The sequence below is a fragment of the Helianthus annuus genome, chromosome 14, assembly GCF_002127325.2.
Source record: "Helianthus annuus cultivar XRQ/B chromosome 14, HanXRQr2.0-SUNRISE, whole genome shotgun sequence".
Lineage (NCBI taxonomy): Eukaryota > Viridiplantae > Streptophyta > Magnoliopsida > Asterales > Asteraceae > Helianthus > Helianthus annuus.
This window is the reverse complement of record NC_035446.2, coordinates 136,401,769-136,423,435: the sequence shown is the minus strand read 5'-3', so window position 1 is coordinate 136,423,435 and position 21,667 is coordinate 136,401,769. Positions and strand designations below refer to the sequence as shown.

Genomic DNA, 21,667 nt, shown 5'->3' with positions numbered 1-21,667 from the left:
AGTGGCTGTACACGTGTCCTGATTCGTTTTTCTTTGATAAGGTTAAATCAGACAATTAATTCAATTATCTGAGGGCAAATTCGTCTCTTCATTCAATCAGCGAGAAGTTCGTTACATTAATATCAGGATAATTATCATTCGAATCAGTTTCAAATTTTTCATAATTCTAAATTGCAGTTTTCGTTCTTCTGCGTTAGGGTTTGATTCAATTGTTTTTTTTCGATGGATCCACAGAGCAGCACCGGACGAAATACAGATGTTGATTTTGAAGAAACTCGACCGATCGGTGATCATGCTCAATTATCTGCATATCAGAGAGTTTCAATTGAGGATGTTTTAAATCCGCAACCTGCAAATCCAAATCCAAACGCAAGTACAAGTGCTGTAAACGAGTGTTCTAATGGTAATTATGTTAATTCTGATCACTAAATTTTTCGTAGACTTGTTTTGTTTAATCGTAGCAATGATTTTGCATTGTTGTAGCTGTTTTTGAAGTTTGAATGTTGAGTGTATTTTTTATATGAAAGCAACATGTACAAGTTCGCATGTTATGTGTCTTTCAATTCGCAGTTGATGTTTATTCTGTTTACGGATTTTCGCATGTTATGGTATAATAAATCGCATGTGTAAAACATATTAATCAAAATCACCATTTTCGCATGTTGTTGTTCATACAATTCGCACGTGTTGTTGTTCTTACGATGAAATTATGCAGTTATTAATATATCGCATGTAATGAGTCCTATAATTCGCATGTGTTTTTTTATTTGATTTATGTAGATGAAAGGGTTTACACTCCGGAGGTGGAAGCATCAGCTACACCTGTGGTTGGAATGCAATTTACCTCTATTGAACAAGCATATGCGTTTTACAAATCATATGCTAAGTTAGGTGGTTTTTCTACTCGGAAGGGTGGTGAAGTACACAGTGGTGGTATAATCAAAACTAAGTATTTTGTTCGTTCTAAAGAGGGTCATAAGCCATTGTGTATTGAAGATCGTTATTCGAAGTCAAAAAAGCAATTCAAATCAAGGAACAGGGGGACCATTAGAACCGGATGCAAAGCTCAACTTATGATTTGCACGGTGGATGGTAGATTATATACAGTAAAGAGATTTGTTGATGGCCATAATCATAAGTTTGTATGTCCACATGATATTCATATGCTGCCAGCGTACAGACAATTGTCAGATGTCCAGGAGGAGTTGATATGGGAACTAGGCACTTTAAACCTTGGTCCTGTCAAAGCTTTCCATATATGAGGAAACGTTATGGTGGTTTCGAGAACGTGGGCGCCACGGTTGATGATTGCAAAAATTTTAGGAATCGAATTAACAGCTATATAGGAGAATATGACGCTGACATGGTGATTAATAGGATGACTGACAAAAAACAGTATTTAGTTGATTATTCGTTTGAATATTCTGTTGATGATGACAAATGGTTAACTGGTTTGTTCTGGGCTGATGGGTTATGCAAGCTTAACTTTATGGAGTTTGGGGATGTGATATCGTTCGATGCAACTTTCAAGACAAACATGTTTTTTATTTATTTTTCGCATGTTATTTGATTTTCCTAAATTGCAATATCGCATGTTATTATATATTGAACAACAGTTGTTGAATATATCTGTTAGGATCGGAGGCTCTCATGATTGTGTTTGTTTGTATAAATTGAATAGTCAGAATATATGAAATGATATAAAGTGCAGCGGAAATGGATACAAACTTTGTAAACACAATCAAAGAGGAAGATAGTTTGATAAACAAATGCTTTTCATTAAGTTGAATGATTGAAATACAAAGCAAATGATTACAAGCATGCTTACAATACTAAGCTCCCCCTCAGCCTGATACTCCAAGGTTGGTTGCACAAGATGAAAGGATTGGATTGGAGAAGAAGAATCTACTCAGTCCATCAAATGTAACAGTACAGGGTACTGCTCCATTTATAGGCAAACCAAACCACTGAAGCATCTCAGCTGACGTCACCATGATAGTGACATCTAACAAACTAACAACTTATATACACTGTTCTAAACAAACTACTGATATGCAACATCTGATTATTAGTACAATACAAATCAAGAGATAACAACTGCTTCACGTTCCACTGTTGTAGCCTGAGCACTGATGTTGAACTTCAGTTCTTTCTTCAAAGGTGATCAGTCTTTGAGTGGGCAGTGCTTGGGTCTTCAGCAGTACTTAAGAAACAACAGTAGATAGAGCAACAGTGTTTGTCTTCAGCAGTCTTTAGAATTTCATCAGTGTTTGGTTCATCAGTTGTTGTAGTGAGCAGTACTTAAGATCCATCAGCTGTTAGAATACCACTGTCAAGGGGAAAGCAAAGTGTAGACAGCTGCTTATTGTTAGTCCACTGATGTGATCCGGTTTTGGCTTTACATTATCTGTTCCTCTGGTAGGGTTCAATCCCAACAATCCCCCCTGGAACAGATAATGCCAAAACCCTTCATTATTCAGGACCTTTATTTCTCACCAAAAGTTCCTTAGCTTGTCTTTTAAATTCAGCTTCAAATTCTTTGGAACTTAGATCATCTTCATCCCTACACAGTGTAAGTTCAAGGAGATCCTGCAAATCTTCAACACTAAGGCCTAGTGCTTCTTTCCTTGATATGTACTTCACTTCACCATTGGTTCTGACCAGAGTCAATACGTGGGTCTTTTGATCAGATATCCACTTTAGTATTTTTAAACCAAATGGGTTTCTTGGGAGAGATTTATTCTTAGATGAGTTTGGAGATGATGGCCTTGTGAACACTTGCAGACTTTCAGACATTCTTTTGAAGGCTTCTTCAATGACTTTGTTTGCTGCAACTATGTCTTCTGCAGTTTCTTTCTCAATTTGCTCTTGCCTTTCAATTTCTGACATGTCTGTTGCAGTGTTTGGTGATACAGGTTTGTTTAATACCTTCTTAACAAGGTTTTGAAGCTTTGTTGAGCTGTCTTCTTTTAGACCCATTTTCATGATGGTGTCCTTGAAGTACTCTGCTTCCTTTTCTTTGACCTCTTTTTCAGTCAGCTGTTTACCTTCTTCTTGGTTTATCACAAGAGTAGGATTGTCTGCTGATTTGAACAATGTTCTGAGGTTTTCAATCTGCTGTTCAAGCTTCATCATTTGTTCATGTTTCTTTGAAGCACTTGAAACAATTATCTTTTTTTTCTTTAGCCTTTCATAGGCTTCATCAGTCTGCTGCCTGGACCATTTTGATATGGCTTCAGCAGTATCCATTTTTGCATCCACCAGCTCCTTTTTCTTTCTTTTGTACTCAGCAGTGAGGTCAGCAATGAGCTTTTTGAATTTGCTCCAGTTTGGAGCATTCTTTTTCTTTGTAGGATCGTTCTTGATTCTGTCAATCCTATCAGCCTCATGCTTTAGAGCGATTAGTGGCCATTCTTCAAACTGTTTTTCTTCAGTAGGATAGAATTTTTCTTTCATGATGTAGGCTAGGTATTGTTTTCTTAACTTTCTTCGTTGTTCAGCCTTTTCTTTGTTCAGTTCTTGTGCAAACACTTCTATCTGCTTTACTTTAGTAAGGAAGAAATCCAGTCTTTTAGCAATGCCTTCTTCGCTTAGACCTTCACTTTCACTCTCAACTTTAGCTCTTAGTTTAGCTTGCCTTGCCTTGATCTTGAGGTAATCATCCATATCCTCTGGTGGCATGTAGCCTATGAGTGAGGCGAATCTTCTTTTTGAAGGATCTTCTTCTGTATAGAACTACCTCATCTCATTTTTTATAGCTTCAAGTTCTAGTGGATTTTGTGCAGCATTAGGATCATGTATACCCTCATCGGCAGAGATTGGCTTTCTTTTTCTACTGAAGAGCTTTGGTTGTGATGTAAGAAAGGTGAGAGCAGTGGTGGATGGTTGACTAACAGCTGTTGAAACAACTGGTGTCTCAACCGCTGTTGTCATTACAACTACTGATGTATCAGCAGATGTCTTCTGCTTTTGAGCAGGGGTTATGATGGCAGTTGTTTGAGTGGTGATAAGTGGCTGACTAATAGTAGTTGAAACAACTGGTGTTTCAACCCCTGTTGCCATTACAACAGATGTTGTAACATCTGTTGTCTTCTGCTTTTTGGCAGGGGGTGATAATGGTTTGGCTGTTTGTGATGGTAATGGTGGTTTTTGTGCTGTAGACACAGATGGTGGTGGAACAGTAGTTGTGGTGGTGTGTGGTGATGTGGTGTGTGTTGATACTGCAGTTTTGGTTTGACTATTTTCTGGCTCAACATACATACCATCATCAATTCCCTTTTTCTTCCACTTGATCTTCTCCCCCTTTTTGGCATTATCTGAGAAGGGTTCGTTCATGAAGAGAACAGTGGAGGGAACCTTTCCAGAGGCACTTTGAATGTAAGCCTTTATAGCTTTTATATCCGCCTGAGTATCCTTGAATCTTGATTCCACCATATTAGTCAGCTTTTGAACATGTATGGCATGCTGCTGATCTGCCATCTGCTTTTGTCTTTCCAGCAGTGGTTGAAATAAGTTCCATAACTCATTTGCAGCAGGTGCTTGTTGAGCAGATGCTTGAGCTGGAGCAGCAGTGGATTGGGCTTTCTGAGCTTTTAACAGCTGCTGCACCATATCCTTTATTTCGGCAACTAAGGTTTCAAGGTTTTCAACCCTGCCCGTCAATTCCTGATATCTTGAATCATCACCTGAATTAACAGGATCATCTGAATCCCCACCAGCAGTGGTTTTACCAATGAATGACTTAGGAACAGAGTCCCAAAAGTCAGCCATTGATGCCCCTTGTTGTAACACTCTAGTTATTATTTTAAAGGTTTCGTATAAATTACGAAAACCGACATGTATTTAGTGTTATGAATCCTTAGACAATTCCGAGTAAATTAAAACTTTTACAATTCATAAGCTATTCTACGAACGTGATTGGGTTCGTCGTTAAAATTTACAACGAGGCAATGTGCGGAAGCATGAGTCTTTATTGTGTTCGGTTCTTCAGTTTGATCGTCTTCCGGTATCCCATAGCGTACCTACATTTCATAAACATGAAATGCTTAGTCATACAGGGTTTTAAACATGTCTAAACGGGTTCGAGAAACAATTGATAACAAAATAACAATTTCAACCTGACCTCCACCGTAAATTACGGTGGTACCGTAATTTACGGTGGCCACTGGTTTTACATGCCCCTACCGTAAACCAGTAGGGGGCTACCGTAATACTTTCATCTCCACCGTAAATTACGGTGGCACCGTAATTTACGGTGGACTCTGCATCCAGCTTTTCCAATTTGCCGCAATTTTGGCCCATTCATGTTTTTATCAAACGAAACATGTTTGTTTGATCCTTATTCTCACGGTAATCATAATTTCAATAATTCCTATCATATTAGGTTCAAGTCGCGGGTTCCTTACGTATCTTAAACCCATTTACGCTCCTATGCATATTTTGACCCGTTAAGGGTGTTTATGCATATTTTGATCATGAAACGCTCTCATTCATTTCTAGCATTATCATACAACATTTCTTATCAAGTGATCTTCCACCACAAACTTATTTGTGGTGGACTTAAGGGGGGAATCTAAATAATCCGAGTTTTTCTCGTCGGATTACTAAATTTACGACAAAGACTCGTATAGAGTCATTTGACCAAAAGTTTACATCTTTTGCGACTTAATACTTATTTCAATTACTTACTTAATCGTAAAACTTGTTTCAAAACTACCTTTAAAGGTAGCTTGTCCAATTTAGCTTATAAGGGCGTTTTAGTCCGTTTAGCCAATCATTTACGATGAAGGGCTTTTGGAAGTATATTCGACCCGAAATCCTTCTTTTAACTTATAATTTTGTTTGAAAAGTCATTAAGCTTCCCAACGCAATGTTCACTATATTAAACATTTGGTTTACTTATCAAGTAACCAAATGTTTATTTTGACTTCTATTAGCACTCGTTGAACCACATATTCTAAATGAGTGTTACCCTGTTTCACATACCTGGCGCGGGTCAATATATCAACCCGTTTTTAATACCTTGCTTTTATAACCGCTAATCCATGGCGTTGCTAATACCCATTTCACATTTACTCCTGAAATAATATAACTCGACAATAATCATTAGTCGTTATTGTCAAGAGGTGATATCTTCACCTTTTGACCCGTTTGGTCTAAGTGACCGGTTAGGTTGACGAGATGGCATTTATTACCAACTCATCTATACGACTCGCTCCGGTTTACACCGTGCGGTCATTTCACCTATTGATCGTTCCCTAACGCTTTTTAGCCTATCATAGCTTACGTCATACGGTGCCATTCAAAATCAATAGTTATGGTCAACGCGTGACCAATTTTACCATTTTACCCTTATTGTTTGTTTTGGTTTACCCTATAAGGCAACCATTCCAACGTTTCATTTTCCATTTATCATAAAATAATCGAATTACTGATTTTAAGTCTTTTCTAAACCATCAACATGGTTTCTTGTCATGCTTGTCCAACTTGTTCCGTGCGTCTACACGCCGGAACATCATACCGCAATTATGTATTTATCTTATTCGTAACTAATACGATAAGAGGATATTCTAAAATACAAGACTAGTGTAAGCCATACTTACCTCGCACCCGAATACGCTTTTTCTTCTCGTGCTTGATTCGTTTGACCGCTTCTTTCCCAAGCCTCCACCTAGCTTGTAGAGTGTCAAACTATTATTATAATCCGTTTTAGCCCATATTTCACGTAATTAGTCAAATTAGCCAATTACGCATTTTCTTTCATAAGATCCTCTTTTCAACATTCATTCAGGCATTTTAACAAACACCTTGTAGGCGAGATTTACAAGCATATTTTCTCTAATCATGTTCATCATTTTAATCAAGTTTTAGTATCAAAATCATGCCTCTATGTCTAGTGTACATGAACTACACCTAGAACTAGCATCACAACATCAAGGTTCATCCATTTAGCACCCTAATTCGAGTGTTCACCATATTTCTACAAAACCCATTTAACACATGATAGGGTAATTATCAAATCCCTAGTTTGGGCCTCAATTCGTCAAGTTTTCAACTAGGGTTTGTTTCTAACGAAGATTTCATCATAATAACACTTATATACATCAATATTCATTCCAGATTTTCGATTTTGATTGTTCATCAAAATCTCAAGGTATCACCAAATTACAAAATTTGACATACCTTTCGATCCTCTTGACTCGGTGATCGTTTATACGCGTTCATGCATTGATTTGGTCTTGAATTGATCCTCCAATTTGAAGGTATTGATCAAGCTAGGGTTTGGCTCCTTGGAGCCCCTCCTGGTCGTACGCACACACACACACACACTCTTAGTGTGTGTTGTGTTTTATTTTCTTGATTTAATTAAAACAAGTTTCTTCACTAGGCAACCCTAGTCCCCCATGTTTTATTTTGATCATTTGAAGCTACAACTCACTATTTATCACTTAGCCTCATACTAATAACTAGGTTAATTATCCCTAGTTAACTTAATAGGTTCGGGAAGTTATAACCCGTTATATTTCAAGTCCCGTTAACTCGGGCCTTTCATAACTTTATTGTCTCAAGCATTTATTCACTTCTTATCTAATATTAGGATTAATTATTTAAAATCCTAATATTTACCGGATAAGTTTTACCGCTAACGGTATTTTACCCGTCTTTTAGTGCTAACGGGGTTTGATTACCAAACCCGTTTTCGGGGTGTTACACTTGTTCTTGGTACTGAGGACTTCTTTCTTCAGCACTTGATAACCTTTTGATGTTGCCAGTGGTTAAAACAATTTCACTGGTGGTTCTCAGTGGTGCTATTGAAGAAATTGCCTTCAAGGGAGTCTTACTAATGAAACCACTGTCCAAGTGTAAACTTGTAGATTCAACACTTGTAGTGGCTGCTCCACTTGAACTACTGACAGGAATTACTTGTAATTCCTGCAGTGTAACCTCCTCAATTGTTGCTGGGATAACAGAGATATCAACATCAGACCCAGTCACTTGTGGGAGTATACTCTCAGTGATAGGTGATTGAGAGGAACTGGTTTGTGTCTGAGTAATAGAATCTGTATGCAACAAAGGTTTTATTGATTGTGGGAATGTGATGGGTGAGGGTAAAGGGGTTGAAAGAGACATGTCCCTGGGATTAGGACTGTGGAAGATGGATCCGAGTGGGTCTAGAGCTTCATATTGTGGGGTCCCTGTGCTTACAACCTGATCCTTTTGTGAGGATGCAGGAGGAGTTTGAGGCTGGGGTTGAGATCTTTCTTCCATCTGCTGTGAGGAAGTAGCAGCAGTGGTTATTGGTGACTTTTGTGCTGTCACTGGCATTGACTCTGGGATCTCATCTTCCAGAGATGCCTTTATTTTGGGTTTGGTGGGCTTTCTGGATATTTTTCTTTTTGTCCTTTTAGTGGTGGCAGGTGTGGGTTTCAAAACAGTGGGTGTGCTACGAACTTACTTTTTAACGAAAACCTTTTTCCTACACCAATTTACAAAACACGCGGGCAAGAAGTCTTCATGGGAACCGACAATCTTTGACTTACATAATTTTTTTTTTAACAAAAGTAGCATTTCAATCATTACAAAAATACATTATGCTTAACCAATTAGTACTTTATATCCTCTTACATACACAACTATATTCTACCCTTTCAACCAAGGTCAACCTAATTTTGATTCGATAAACTCAATGTTTCATTTAAACAACTATACATGCATATCATCGTACACATTTTGGTCGATACCTCGCGATAACATCATTTATATCATTCGTATTTACATACTCGACCTTTTGAATGTTTTATACACTTAGATCCGTGGTGTTCCAACAAACACTATTTACGCAATATTTATTTTTCATACATACACCTATGTTCATACGTCTTATGCTTGTACTTATACGCATACTACTTATACGTTTTACGCTTCTACTTGTACACATACTACTTACATGTTTTATGTTTATGCTCATACATACATGCGTATTCATACTTAAACTTATGCTCATACTTTCATACTTACTCATGATTCATACATTCGTACCTATACGCGAGCGCAACCCGAGGGATTCGCTTGCGTGGGTCCCACACATACTTAAACATGGACTTGCTTATATACTACATTCTTGTACGTACACATTCTAAATTTTTTTTATGTATACCCCGATTCATACACAACTAGTACAAGCTATGCGGATCATGCGACGATCAAAATAATCACGGGTGCACACGGGATTATAGTGATAGGCGTATGAGAACCATAGAGTGTGCTACTGCGTATGGTAATACACGGAACGTAACATGACACCGAAGACGAAACGGACGTAACATGGTCAAAACATGGTGGATACGCCGCTGGTACTTCCTATATATAAGTGTTTTCACCATGTTACCAAACTTTCGTAAAACGTGCCATGAGAAATTCAGTGTTTTACAGACCTTTTGGACCTAATACAAGCTTTAAACAACTCACAAACGCATCATATCCGATTATCCATGCCGAGACTTCATCTTTAACACGCTACTTTCGTCTATCTAATACTTATATCATTCATATACTTGCATTCATTTAGTGTCAATTGTTCACCCCATACTCCTATTATTCTCCATTATCCTTTCTTTCATATGAACCCCGTTCACATTCAAACTTATTTAAACTCCTTTGCCTATGCGCACGCATACCCGTTTTACCTATGCATAAACGCCTCAACCCATTTTAGTCAAACAAATTCCTATCCTATCGTTCTTCAAAATTTCGTACTTTTCTAAACGTTTCAAAACTCCCAAGTCTCGATTCTTTTAGCCAAAATGCTTTTTCTCCAAGGTCTTCCTCTTGAATAAATTTCGGGACGAAATTTCCTAAAGGAGGGGAGACTGTAACGCCCTGCGTTTTCATACTTTCCATAATTAGAAAGCTCGCCTTGTAATGCTATTTTTGGAAATCTTGTATTATTGTAGTCGTCTTTTCGTTGTAAAATCCGAGATTTGGATCATAAATAAAATTCGTATTTCTTTAAATTCATCATCTACATATTCATACATGTTCATACGTTCGAATTCATTGTACATCGAATCCTTATTTGTAATTCATACTTATACTTATTCACGATGCATGTCCATGCTTGTCCTTATATTGTTGATACCTAAAAACCCCTAATAATATGCTTATTTATACAACGGTTAATCATCTAATATGTGACATATACTTGTCACTTACAAACATGTTACATACTTGTACATTACACTTTTTACCTAGTTAAATCATGTTTTATTTCATATTTCACCTTGTTACAAGTTAGGGGAAACATTGTTGCATATTATTACACAACTTAATTAACAAAATTACTCATTATAATGTTTTAAAAAAATAAAAAATAAAGAAATATGGCAGCCCCAATTCAGCAAAATTCAGCCCCATATAGTTGGGTTTTGTGGGCTAGTTTCAAGGTGTAACCCCTTCTAAACACTTCCAAAGCCCAACCCATTGAAACCCTAAACCTCCCCCCTATAAATACCACTTATAACCAGCCTCCCTACCACTTTTGCAACACTAAAAACTCTCAAAACATCCTCCAAACCGTAGCTGAAAGCAAAGGTTCGAGCAGATTGACACCCCTTCACGAAAATGAGCATAACTCACTCAATTCTTATCCGATTCACTTGATTCTTTTTCCTACTTGCTTGGATAATCATGGGGTTCGATTCCTAGACTTCTCCTTGGAGAAATCAGACCTGGAAATGCCCCGAAATAGTCCATAAACTTTCTGTTTGTTTTTATGTTCATCAAAAACTTGTTTAAGCCTATGCAACTTGTGTCAAACACAACTCAAGCCAATGTCCTAATGCTTACAACCCCTCTTATGGTTGGTTAAGCTTAAAAACATGGTTGAGACATCCAAATCAGGGGTTAAAACCTCATAAACTTTTTGTTTTAATTAGGGTTTTACCCACAAGTAGTGTTCGAGTATGAAGCTTGATGAATGTGTGATGGTTGGACTAGCTTGGGCTATCCTTCATAAGAATCCACTCATTACTTGATGTTTTCTATAGATTAGTTGTTGTAATTACCTTAATACTTGTATGTTCATGACCCTCCTTGTTGTTTATAACAACAAGTGTAGTGGTGAACAATAGAGGTGCCTAAATGGAAGCTTGTTCTTCCTACCTCATGTATGTACTCTATGACACAAAGAGGTGCCTAAATGGAGACATTAATCTCCTACCTCATGCTTGAATCATAAGACTTGTAATCTATATAATATCTAAGCTATTCTATATACATATATACCTAAGTAACTAAACTTGATGATAACTTAATAGTTACTTGTCAAGAATATGTTACATCATCTATGACCATGCTCTTGTTACGACTCTAATGGACCTTTGAATCCATGAAATCATACCAACTCTTTTGAGTTATAATAGTGTCAAGAACAAGGGTTATGTGTACAAGATGATTATTTTTACTTATGTTATTTTCTATACAACTTAAACTCCGAATCTATAATCTTCCGTAAACGCCAAACTCACACACCTTGTTTGCCTCGTGTAGAAGGACAAGGTGCTCCGAATTAATCCATCCACCAACTCACTCGCGGGATTTCAAATAGGAAAGCTTGCAACCACCGTGAGTATACTCGTAACCCCCCTTTTTATGTTTACCACTTTTTGGGGTGTGACATGTTTTACTATTAAACTACACTTAAACTTATTCTTTATGCAATGCACAAAACAATCCTTATACATGAATACTATGCTATGATACTTGATGCTTACGTGGACCATACTTATGTGATATGTTTTAGTCGTTAGCTCTCACGAGCCTCCCTTCGACATATATAGCGCTATAGGAGTAACGCACCGCCCCCTTAAACTTGGGTCATGTTGAATTAATTAAACTTTCTTGCGTAAACAGAGGTTGGCTAGAAATATTGCATGCCACGCTAGGTTGATCTCGTATAGACTAAGTTGCCATGTGGATTCGTTTTAAACTTTTAAACTTATACTTGTACTTATGCTTAAACTTGTATACTCGCCTTTGCTTTTGCATTGAATTGTATTTTAAACATGTTACAGGTTGATGATGATGATGCTATGAAAAGAAGTAGCGTTGATGCCTAGATACACATTTAGACGTTTAGGTTTAATATGTTGTATCAATTTTGCTTGTGTTGTCATGTACTTCTTTTGAGCTTGTTGTATTTGAATTTCTTGTAATGTTGACAATTTACTTTATGAAATGAAATCAGATTATTAAAATATTGTCACAAATAGCGTTATGATGTCTCTAGCAATCTTCACACTTCGTCTCATCCCGATGTTTCCGCCATTGGTTGGGGTGTGACAGATTGGTATCAGAGCCATAACTATAGGGAATTAGGAAAAGTAGGAATGCTTTAACCTAGTCTATAGTTCTAGAGCTTTATTCGTATGTTTTACTTGAAATTACTAGCATGCTATCTTATTTGCTTTTATTTATTCTCTTTTGATCTTGTAAGCATATGTGTCACTTGTGGGTTAACACTTAACATGCTATACTTGATTTAATTATGTGTTAATACTTGTTTCTTCATTTTATCCTTTATGTGTGTTCTTGACATACTTTTTATGCGTTAATATTCGTTTCATCATTTCACTTTTATTGTGATGTTCTTGACATGTTATACTTGTTTATTTAATCTTTAATATACACTTTTCCTCACGCGTTTTACTCGATTATTCTAAATCCGACAACACACATATTACACAAACGAGACGAGTTCACCAAAATAGGCGTGAAACCCATAATTTGGTGAACAACTCTCAATCCATCCACTTTCCTTTTCTTTTTACACGAAATTCACCATCAAGTTAGGAGTGAAATCCTCACCTTGATGGAGAAGTTCAAATTTCAAATTCTAGTGGACCCTCGTCAAAGTGTTGAAATTAAATTTTGACCCGACGAGTACCAACCACACTTAGGATACGAAACCGTCAAGTGAGGGGTGAAACCCGCACCTTGGCGACTAGTTCCACTCCTTGATTTTTTTCATAAATCCCGCCAAGTCTCGAAATTTCGATTGATTTGGGACATGTAGTAACCGGAAGGGTAAATACCGTTAACCGACTTGTCGGCGAGAGTATTTTACCTATTAGGCCAAAGCATGCTCCTCAAATTCAAAAGACTTTTCGACCACTTTGGTTAGTCAAAGTTCCGTTTGGAACACTCCAAACTTTGGTCAAACATGTGTTTCTATTATTTATTTATACGATGCAATCTTTCAAACTCGAGTTTACTTTGAATTTCTCTTTTCACACACACAACATATTGAACCTTTTCCATACATTTATACATATGCATGATTTCATATAATTTAAATTCGTTTTCCTTGTAACAACAAGTGGAGAAATATCATCGAGATGGGAGTGACTTCCTTACCTTGACGATTAGCTCCACTCCCTTTTCCTTAAAACGACCTCACCAACGAGTTAGGGGTGATTCCCTAACTTAGGTGACCGTTACCAAAACTTCTCTTTCGAAACATCTTATTATGCAAACTCGATCATACTTTATACCCAAATTGTTTAATGTTATTTAAAAATACCCACTCATACAGATTTCGAAATACATTGTTTTATCAAACGTACTTTTTATTCTACAATCTATTTTCACTCAACTCATATACGCGAAATTCATAATCATGTCTTAAAACGTTTTATTGCTCGAACTTCAAAACCTTACGAAATGCTACCTATCAATTTAATCGGTTCAATGAAACTCTTGCCCATGAACTTCATATTCGACTTAATCACTAAAACACGCCCACCTTCTACTTTTAATCAAAATCCAACCAACCTTTCCCGAATACTTATAAGATCTTATAGAAGTTATATGATTGTTTTACCAAATACCCTTTCCAACACCAACAAATCAATTGTTATTTTATTTTTATTTCTAAGTCCTTTTGCTAAATTTCCCTTCTAAAGATCCTAGTTTTCACAAGGACCTCCTAAATTCATAATTTCTTATTTGATGAAACGAACTTACTTTTTAACGAAAACCTTTTTCCTACACCAATTTACAAAACACGCGGGCAAGAAGTCTTCATGGGAACCGACAATCTTTGACTTACATAATTTTTTTTTTAACAAAAGTAGCATTTCAATCATTACAAAAATACATTATGCTTAACCAATTAGTACTTTATATCCTCTTACATACACAACTATATTCTACCCTTTCAACCAAGGTCAACCTAATTTTGATTCGATAAACTCAATGTTTCATTTAAACAACTATACATGCATATCATCGTACACATTTTGGTCGATACCTCGCGATAACATCATTTATATCATTCGTATTTACATACTCGACCTTTTGAATGTTTTATACACTTAGATCCGTGGTGTTCCAACAAACACTATTTACGCAATATTTATTTTTCATACATACACCTATGTTCATACGTCTTATGCTTGTACTTATACGCATACTACTTATACGTTTTACGCTTCTACTTGTACACATACTACTTACATGTTTTATGTTTATGCTCATACATACATGCGTATTCATACTTAAACTTATGCTCATACTTTCATACTTACTCATGATTCATACATTCGTACCTATACGCGAGCGCAACCCGAGGGATTCGCTTGCGTGGGTCCCACACATACTTAAACATGGACTTGCTTATATACTACATTCTTGTACGTACACATTCTAAATTTTTTTTATGTATACCCCGATTCATACACAACTAGTACAAGCTATGCGGATCATGCGACGATCAAAATAATCACGGGTGCACACGGGATTATAGTGATAGGCGTATGAGAACCATAGAGTGTGCTACTGCGTATGGTAATACACGGAACGTAACATGACACCGAAGACGAAACGGACGTAACATGGTCAAAACATGGTGGATACGCCGCTGGTACTTCCTATATATAAGTGTTTTCACCATGTTACCAAACTTTCGTAAAACGTGCCATGAGAAATTCAGTGTTTTACAGACCTTTTGGACCTAATACAAGCTTTAAACAACTCACAAACGCATCATATCCGATTATCCATGCCGAGACTTCATCTTTAACACGCTACTTTCGTCTATCTAATACTTATATCATTCATATACTTGCATTCATTTAGTGTCAATTGTTCACCCCATACTCCTATTATTCTCCATTATCCTTTCTTTCATATGAACCCCGTTCACATTCAAACTTATTTAAACTCCTTTGCCTATGCGCACGCATACCCGTTTTACCTATGCATAAACGCCTCAACCCATTTTAGTCAAACAAATTCCTATCCTATCGTTCTTCAAAATTTCGTACTTTTCTAAACGTTTCAAAACTCCCAAGTCTCGATTCTTTTAGCCAAAATGCTTTTTCTCCAAGGTCTTCCTCTTGAATAAATTTCGGGACGAAATTTCCTAAAGGAGGGGAGACTGTAACGCCCTGCGTTTTCATACTTTCCATAATTAGAAAGCTCGCCTTGTAATGCTATTTTTGGAAATCTTGTATTATTGTAGTCGTCTTTTCGTTGTAAAATCCGAGATTTGGATCATAAATAAAATTCGTATTTCTTTAAATTCATCATCTACATATTCATACATGTTCATACGTTCGAATTCATTGTACATCGAATCCTTATTTGTAATTCATACTTATACTTATTCACGATGCATGTCCATGCTTGTCCTTATATTGTTGATACCTAAAAACCCCTAATAATATGCTTATTTATACAACGGTTAATCATCTAATATGTGACATATACTTGTCACTTACAAACATGTTACATACTTGTACATTACACTTTTTACCTAGTTAAATCATGTTTTATTTCATATTTCACCTTGTTACAAGTTAGGGGAAACATTGTTGCATATTATTACACAACTTAATTAACAAAATTACTCATTATAATGTTTTAAAAAAATAAAAAATAAAGAAATATGGCAGCCCCAATTCAGCAAAATTCAGCCCCATATAGTTGGGTTTTGTGGGCTAGTTTCAAGGTGTAACCCCTTCTAAACACTTCCAAAGCCCAACCCATTGAAACCCTAAACCTCCCCCCTATAAATACCACTTATAACCAGCCTCCCTACCACTTTTGCAACACTAAAAACTCTCAAAACATCCTCCAAACCGTAGCTGAAAGCAAAGGTTCGAGCAGATTGACACCCCTTCACGAAAATGAGCATAACTCACTCAATTCTTATCCGATTCACTTGATTCTTTTTCCTACTTGCTTGGATAATCATGGGGTTCGATTCCTAGACTTCTCCTTGGAGAAATCAGACCTGGAAATGCCCCGAAATAGTCCATAAACTTTCTGTTTGTTTTTATGTTCATCAAAAACTTGTTTAAGCCTATGCAACTTGTGTCAAACACAACTCAAGCCAATGTCCTAATGCTTACAACCCCTCTTATGGTTGGTTAAGCTTAAAAACATGGTTGAGACATCCAAATCAGGGGTTAAAACCTCATAAACTTTTTGTTTTAATTAGGGTTTTACCCACAAGTAGTGTTCGAGTATGAAGCTTGATGAATGTGTGATGGTTGGACTAGCTTGGGCTATCCTTCATAAGAATCCACTCATTACTTGATGTTTTCTATAGATTAGTTGTTGTAATTACCTTAATACTTGTATGTTCATGACCCTCCTTGTTGTTTATAACAACAAGTGTAGTGGTGAACAATAGAGGTGCCTAAATGGAAGCTTGTTCTTCCTACCTCATGTATGTACTCTATGACACAAAGAGGTGCCTAAATGGAGACATTAATCTCCTACCTCATGCTTGAATCATAAGACTTGTAATCTATATAATATCTAAGCTATTCTATATACATATATACCTAAGTAACTAAACTTGATGATAACTTAATAGTTACTTGTCAAGAATATGTTACATCATCTATGACCATGCTCTTGTTACGACTCTAATGGACCTTTGAATCCATGAAATCATACCAACTCTTTTGAGTTATAATAGTGTCAAGAACAAGGGTTATGTGTACAAGATGATTATTTTTACTTATGTTATTTTCTATACAACTTAAACTCCGAATCTATAATCTTCCGTAAACGCCAAACTCACACACCTTGTTTGCCTCGTGTAGAAGGACAAGGTGCTCCGAATTAATCCATCCACCAACTCACTCGCGGGATTTCAAATAGGAAAGCTTGCAACCACCGTGAGTATACTCGTAACCCCCCTTTTTATGTTTACCACTTTTTGGGGTGTGACATGTTTTACTATTAAACTACACTTAAACTTATTCTTTATGCAATGCACAAAACAATCCTTATACATGAATACTATGCTATGATACTTGATGCTTACGTGGACCATACTTATGTGATATGTTTTAGTCGTTAGCTCTCACGAGCCTCCCTTCGACATATATAGCGCTATAGGAGTAACGCACCGCCCCCTTAAACTTGGGTCATGTTGAATTAATTAAACTTTCTTGCGTAAACAGAGGTTGGCTAGAAATATTGCATGCCACGCTAGGTTGATCTCGTATAGACTAAGTTGCCATGTGGATTCGTTTTAAACTTTTAAACTTATACTTGTACTTATGCTTAAACTTGTATACTCGCCTTTGCTTTTGCATTGAATTGTATTTTAAACATGTTACAGGTTGATGATGATGATGCTATGAAAAGAAGTAGCGTTGATGCCTAGATACACATTTAGACGTTTAGGTTTAATATGTTGTATCAATTTTGCTTGTGTTGTCATGTACTTCTTTTGAGCTTGTTGTATTTGAATTTCTTGTAATGTTGACAATTTACTTTATGAAATGAAATCAGATTATTAAAATATTGTCACAAATAGCGTTATGATGTCTCTAGCAATCTTCACACTTCGTCTCATCCCGATGTTTCCGCCATTGGTTGGGGTGTGACAGATTGGTATCAGAGCCATAACTATAGGGAATTAGGAAAAGTAGGAATGCTTTAACCTAGTCTATAGTTCTAGAGCTTTATTCGTATGTTTTACTTGAAATTACTAGCATGCTATCTTATTTGCTTTTATTTATTCTCTTTTGATCTTGTAAGCATATGTGTCACTTGTGGGTTAACACTTAACATGCTATACTTGATTTAATTATGTGTTAATACTTGTTTCTTCATTTTATCCTTTATGTGTGTTCTTGACATACTTTTTATGCGTTAATATTCGTTTCATCATTTCACTTTTATTGTGATGTTCTTGACATGTTATACTTGTTTGTTTAATCTTTAATATACACTTTTCCTCACGCGTTTTACTCGATTATTCTAAATCCGACAACACACATATTACACAAACGAGACGAGTTCACCAAAATAGGCGTGAAACCCATAATTTGGTGAACAACTCTCAATCCATCCACTTTCCTTTTCTTTTTACACGAAATTCACCATCAAGTTAGGAGTGAAATCCTCACCTTGATGGAGAAGTTCAAATTTCAAATTCTAGTGGACCCTCGTCAAAGTGTTGAAATTAAATTTTGACCCGACGAGTACCAACCACACTTAGGATACGAAACCGTCAAGTTAGGGGTGAAACCCGCACCTTGGCGACTAGTTCCACTCCTTGATTTTTTTCATAAATCCCGCCAAGTCTCGAAATTTCGATTGATTTGGGACATGTAGTAACCGGAAGGGTAAATACCGTTAACCGACTTGTCGGCGAGAGTATTTTACCTATTAGGCCAAAGCATGCTCCTCAAATTCAAAAGACTTTTCGACCACTTTGGTTAGTCAAAGTTCCGTTTGGAACACTCCAAACTTTGGTCAAACATGTGTTTCTATTATTTATTTATACGATGCAATCTTTCAAACTCGAGTTTACTTTGAATTTCTCTTTTCACACACACAACATATTGAACCTTTTCCATACATTTATACATATGCATGATTTCATATAATTTAAATTCGTTTTCCTTGTAACAACAAGTGGAGAAATATCATCGAGATGGGAGTGACTTCCTTACCTTGACGATTAGCTCCACTCCCTTTTCCTTAAAACGACCTCACCAACGAGTTAGGGGTGATTCCCTAACTTAGGTGACCGTTACCAAAACTTCTCTTTCGAAACATCTTATTATGCAAACTCGATCATACTTTATACCCAAATTGTTTAATGTTATTTAAAAATACCCACTCATACAGATTTCGAAATACATTGTTTTATCAAACGTACTTTTTATTCTACAATCTATTTTCACTCAACTCATATACGCGAAATTCATAATCATGTCTTAAAACGTTTTATTGCTCGAACTTCAAAACCTTACGAAATGCTACCTATCAATTTAATCGGTTCAATGAAACTCTTGCCCATGAACTACACTTAAACTTATTCTTTATGCAATGCACAAAACAATCCTTATACATGAATACTATGCTATGATACTTGATGCTTACGTGGACCATACTTATGTGATATGTTTTAGTCGTTAGCTCTCACGAGCCTCCCTTCGACATATATAGCGCTATAGGAGTAACGCACCGCCCCCTTAAACTTGGGTCATGTTGAATTAATTAAACTTTCTTGCGTAAACAGAGGTTGGCTAGAAATATTGCATGCCACGCTAGGTTGATCTCGTATAGACTAAGTTGCCATGTGGATTCGTTTTAAACTTTTAAACTTATACTTGTACTTATGCTTAAACTTGTATACTCGCCTTTGCTTTTGCATTGAATTGTATTTTAAACATGTTACAGGTTGATGATGATGATGCTATGAAAAGAAGTAGCGTTGATGCCTAGATACACATTTAGACGTTTAGGTTTAATATGTTGTATCAATTTTGCTTGTGTTGTCATGTACTTCTTTTGAGCTTGTTGTATTTGAATTTCTTGTAATGTTGACAATTTACTTTATGAAATGAAATCAGATTATTAAAATATTGTCACAAATAGCGTTATGATGTCTCTAGCAATCTTCACACTTCGTCTCATCCCGATGTTTCCGCCATTGGTTGGGGTGTGACACCCTGTTTATGAAATCCTTTTTCAACTTGTCTTTAGAAAATGAGGTTTTTCCTTTCAAATCATCGAGTTTAAAGATTTCAGAAATGGATTTTGGAGAGATTTGAACCTTCTTACCCTGTATCGAGGAGTTGATGGCTGTGATGATGTCTCTTTGTTTTTCAAGGGTGGCATTTTTCCAGAACTCTCTCTGGGTTTGAAGATAAATGAGAGCGTGTGCTGTTATCAAAGTTTTGTACTTTGATGCAGATAAGATGTCAATGATGGAGTCGAAGGTGTTATCAGTTGTGGGTTTTGTGAGTATACCCACATAGTTGTGTGGAGATTTGTAGCGAATCTCTGTGGTTTCAGCGGCCATTTGAGTGGCGTCTGTTGTGGTGGAGGAAGAAGATGGTTTTGATTTTGACTTCGATTTTGGTTTCGTCATTTTTGATGAAGAAGATCGAAGAAAGTTTTTGGAGTTATGAGAGGGAAACTGCTTTGTGAAGAGAATGTTTGGAATTCAATTCGACAGTGAAACCCTTTTTGGATTTAATCAGGGTTTTATTCAGGGAAAAGGTGAATGCTGATGTGGCAGCGGTTATATTGATCTGACGGCTAAAAACTGACCACGTGCCAACCCCTGATGAAATGGTAAATAATGGAGGACAGTTGTTTTGACAACCACTGATGGATCAATCATCAGTAGTTACAACGGTAATGAAATGAAGCAGTGGGTGTATCAGTGGATAGAACAATGATTTTAAACATTAGTGTTTTTGAAAGAGCAGAGGTTGACTATCAGCAGTGGACAGACTTTAGAGAACAGATGTTGAAGCACAACAGCATTTAAGGAACAACAGTGGTTGAAAACAATAATGAGGATCATTTGTGTAACAACTGTTTGTGCAGCAGTGTTTTGACTTTTGACAAATAATTTTAGCATCTGCTTGTCCAGATGTAGGAATTGATTTTGACTTGTGAAAGCACAATATCTTATCTAACATCTGTTGAGCACCAGAATTGCTATTCTTAACAAAATACATTTTAGATGTATATTATCAAGATTAAATTGCCAGCAGTCATCTACATAAATTTTTGTTCAAGGTTTTGCCAAAAGTCCATTATTCCAGACAGTGGTTTAGCATCCCAGATGATGAAGACATTTCTACTAAAGCTACTCATTTTGTGTCTAATTACTTGAACTAGAACATGAGTATCTCAGTAGTTCAAAATCAATTTGCAATCAATTTTTGATCTGTGACAACCAAACTTGAGCTTAACATGACCTTGATATGTATGCCATTTCCTTTTGATCAGATTTAAGGATAGTAATTTCACACAAAAATAAGGAAATTGCATCCTGACCAGAGATGAACTTTTACTATAAAAAATGAGTAAAAGTACAAAATATATTTTATAAAAAGTGATATATATATCTGGTTTTATTTAGAGAAAAACACCTTTTCTTAAAAAAAAATTAAAGGAAGTTTTGAAAATCATCAAAAGGATTTAACAGCTTTTCAAAATAAGTTCATGATCATATCATTCTCAAGTTATTTTGACCATTGTTTGGGGTCATTTTCTTGACAATTGATTGTAAATCCTTCTTTTAAGGACAATCACTGGAGATGCCATAGTTACCTGAACGATTCCTGTATCTGATGAAAGCACTCAGTTGCATGATGACCACTGTTTTACCCAAACT

At 36.3% G+C, this 21,667-nt stretch overlaps 1 long non-coding RNA gene across 1 annotated transcript; it reads right to left on the bottom strand.

Annotated features, from left to right (window-relative positions):
• Positions 1-5,767: 5,767 nt before the first annotated feature.
• LOC110905792 lies at positions 5,768-7,319 on the bottom strand. Its single transcript, XR_002573419.2, has 3 exons — positions 7,183-7,319; positions 6,603-6,670; positions 5,768-6,077 (listed from the first exon to the last, which is right to left on the bottom strand). It is a non-coding gene; the product is annotated as an uncharacterized LOC110905792 (long non-coding RNA).
• Between the last annotated feature and the right edge of the window lie 14,348 nt (positions 7,320-21,667).